Below are 3,486 nucleotides of genomic sequence, written 5' to 3'. Positions count from 1 at the left end.
GACTTCTTGTCTTGCTTAATAGAGTTCTGCTACTGGTCACAAAAAAAAAAAAAAAAAAAAAAAAAAAAGGAAATATGAAATACAGCACCATTTGACCTCTATATTTACATAAGCCTGATTCCAGAAAAATCCTTTCATTCCAGGCTCCTAAACCAGCCCAGATACAATCTTAGCCCACTGTATTTAGCCACAAAAAGCGACAGACGAGTCACAACTGTATCGCCAAACACTTTGCTGTTGCAGATGGGAAAAAGGTTCCCAGAATAAGGTACACTGGATAAATGAACAGAATAAGGTACACTGGATAAATGAACAAGGGAAAAATCCACTCACAACAGAAAGATGTCAAATCTATGTCCAATGCACAAAACAGCAAAATCATCTTTGTGGCAAGAAGATGAACTTTCACTTCAATTTTTTGGCTCTGAGCAACTTCCTCAATATTTGAAATTGTACAAATAAAGAAACAACAATCAATGAATTAATCCATAGACAATGCCATCTTACAGTAGTTCTTCTCAAACCAGCATGACTCTGTTTTTGAAATTTCAAAAGCTTGGCTTTATTCAACGAAACAGCTTTATTGTTACAAAAAAACCTTACTGATTTTCTGTTTTGTTTGTTTTAATTTTTCCCCTTCAAACTCCAACCCTCCACCAGCCATCCAGTGCCCTTTTGCTAACTCTCCAGGGCTGCACACAGCTGGGGCACAGCAGTCTGGAGACTGTACAAGGCTCCTGAAGAAGAGATGGATCCCTGCCATTGGGCTTAGCAGTTCCTGAAATGCTAAATCTTCTACCTGTGCAAAACTGCAATTTTACAAACTCATCTTATGGCAGAACTGAAGTTATTTAAGACAGAAGAATCATAAGTAATGGACTTTTTCAGAATATTTGTTCAACTATTTATCTTTGATTGGGAAAGCAGAGATGAGACTAAGGAGAGGCAGGGGAACTTCAAAGCTCCAAGCCACAAGTCTCTCTGAGATTTCTGCAAAAACCACCTGAGGAAATATGTCAAATGGTGGGTGTTATGGAGTGATTTTTCATTAATTTTAATTACTGTCATTCTATATGATAGCGAGCATCCTCAGTCCTTTGCCTCCAAATTGCACTGGGATTTATGCCAAATTTCTTCTCTCTCTTTGGTTCCCTCAAGCAGTATTTAGTAATGGAAGCGCTTTAACATGTTTAAATAAGAAGTGTAAATGCCAAACACTTCTGAATGAGAAGGGACCTGTATCTGAAATGGTATATGAAGCCTTTATTCATAATTCTGTAAACTAAAAACCTGGACTATCTGGGATCAAATTAAGGGCTTGATCAGGCTTGAGAGTAGATGGAACATCCTCACTTAAGGAAAAGCAAAACAGAACAAAACAACTCTAACTTTTCATAACCATTAATGGTGCACACTGAGGGAGGAGGGGGAGGAAGACAGAAAGTTCACAATCACTTCCCAGCTTATCATTTTACTTAAAAACCCCAAACATTGTCAGCCTCAGATTTGCAATAAAGGTGACCTAATAATAACCATGATCTAGTCCCAGCTTCTGGAGCCTTCCTCACTCCAGATCTCATTCTTCTGTCACAGCGCCCAACAACCATATGAAAACTGCTTTGCAAACTCAGGCATCTTTGTTGCAGTGCTCATTTTCAGAGAAATTAGTGTGACAGGGTAGAAGTCCCACAGTGACCAGTGTGTGCAGCTAGCCAGACATGAGCCAACCCAGAAGTAGCACAGCCACATCAGGATGGTTTTGAGCCCAGATTAGGTGCCTGCCACCTAGAAGGGAAGTGAAAATGAAAAAAAAGGTAAAAAAGAAACCAGTAAACTACAAGTATCATCTTGGAAATGGCTTGAGAAGATCTTACTGCTTTGTGAAATAAAGATTTCATTGAAGCATGACTGCTAATGCAGCAGCCCCAACACTTCAGATTTCCTCTTCTTCTACTGGGACAGCAGCTGATGGAGCAGAGATAGCTATTTCGTCTTAATCAGAAGTATCTCTTGATAGCTGTGGTGTAGTTCCAAAACGGTCTTTTCCAAAAAACAGAGTTTGGGAAGGTTCACTTGAATGTGACTCTCATCCAGATTTGCTGCATCAAGAGCTGCAAACAAAATTAATCCTCAAGAACAAACAGAAGTCAGGCTGTATGCTGCCCCATGACAGTCATTTTACCTTTAGAGGTATGCCCCACTTCTAAAGGACAACAGAAGCCCAAAGAACAAACACCTGTTCAGCTTTCCACCGTTAACCAAAGAGCAACTCACCATTTGTTCCAGTTTATATTCTTCTACACCCATAAGTGGAGCTCAGCCACAAGCTCAGCCATTTCTCATGCTAACAGGTGTCAGCAGAGAGGGGAATACCTTCCACCCTACACAAAAAGAAGTGCCAGCTTGAGATCTTAAGTAAATAAAGTTGCCATTTCTTTCCAAAGGTAGCTGTATCATCTCCTCAGAACCACCCCAGCCAGAAGAAGTCCATCCATACCCTGTAACTCCCTCTGTGGCAAGGTTCCTTGCCAGGCTTGCCTGGCCCCATCTTGCTTTGCTCCACCTTCCCCAGGTTTCGTCTGCACTTTCAGTGGAAGCCACTCCTGTGCCAGACCCTGGGCTTTCACAACACCTTTTGCTCAATGTCTCCTATAAAAAGCCTTTGGAAGAGCTCGCTCCCAATCTGAAGAGGAGGGTTGGTTTGGGGGTTTTTTTTTTGTTTGTTTTCTTTTTTTTTTTGGGGGGGGGGGGGGCGTGTTCTTCCTGCAGCATCAACAGCCCAAGGAAATCTGCCATTGGGTGGTTAGATAGTCTCTTTATGGAACAATTTTCCTGCAACTACTCAAAATTTCAAGATACAGAAAGTGAAATTTTGGGAGCAAATGTATTGGAGACTATTTAGAGACCTACATTTAACAGAGGTACATCTAAGGCTGAGTTCCCACTGTTACAGAAATACTCTTCAAAGTTCAGAATAAAGTTATTTTCTTATTCACTCTCCAAGTTGCTTTTCACCTATGAACCATACTGGAGCTAAGTCCAGCTATTTTATATTCTATTTAAATGCATTAGCTAGCACTGTGTGGTGGAAGGAGTCAGTAAGTGCACAACACCAATGCCATGGATATGTTGTCCTTTCTTCTCATACTGCAATTATTACTTGAAGTTACCCCAGAAGAACTTGGCCTGAAATCTTCATTTCAGAAGATTAGAACAGTGATTTCAAGCTGAACTCCACCATGTGGGGCTGGCAACACTTCCACGCTGGATCACACCTCGCAGCAAGGCCCTCTCTGTACACCTCTGACGTTGGACCATGACAAGGTGGCCCATGGAGAGCACCCAGAAGGGAAGGTTCACCCACCACCTGCGATGAAAACATTGGTCTGGGAAAAGCAGCAAATGCTTTCATTCATGCCGTAAAGAGCTGTCCCTTCAGGCATTTAAATTGAAACCAAAACTGAATTTGTCTTCTAATTTAAATCC

At 41.3% G+C, this 3,486-nt stretch overlaps 1 long non-coding RNA gene across 1 annotated transcript; it reads right to left on the bottom strand.

Moving 5' to 3' along the window:
• Positions 1–400: 400 nt before the first annotated feature.
• LOC139801767 (uncharacterized) lies at positions 401–2,595 on the bottom strand. Its single transcript, XR_011728302.1, has 2 exons — positions 1,875–2,595; positions 401–1,785 (listed from the first exon to the last, which is right to left on the bottom strand). It is a non-coding gene; the product is annotated as an uncharacterized lncRNA (long non-coding RNA).
• Positions 2,596–3,486: the final 891 nt, after the last annotated feature.

The sequence above is a fragment of the Heliangelus exortis genome, chromosome 12, assembly GCF_036169615.1.
Source record: "Heliangelus exortis chromosome 12, bHelExo1.hap1, whole genome shotgun sequence".
NCBI classification, from domain to species: Eukaryota; Metazoa; Chordata; class Aves; order Apodiformes; family Trochilidae; genus Heliangelus; species Heliangelus exortis.
The sequence above is the reverse complement of the archived record's forward strand: the minus strand, read 5'-3'. Positions and strand labels throughout refer to the sequence as shown.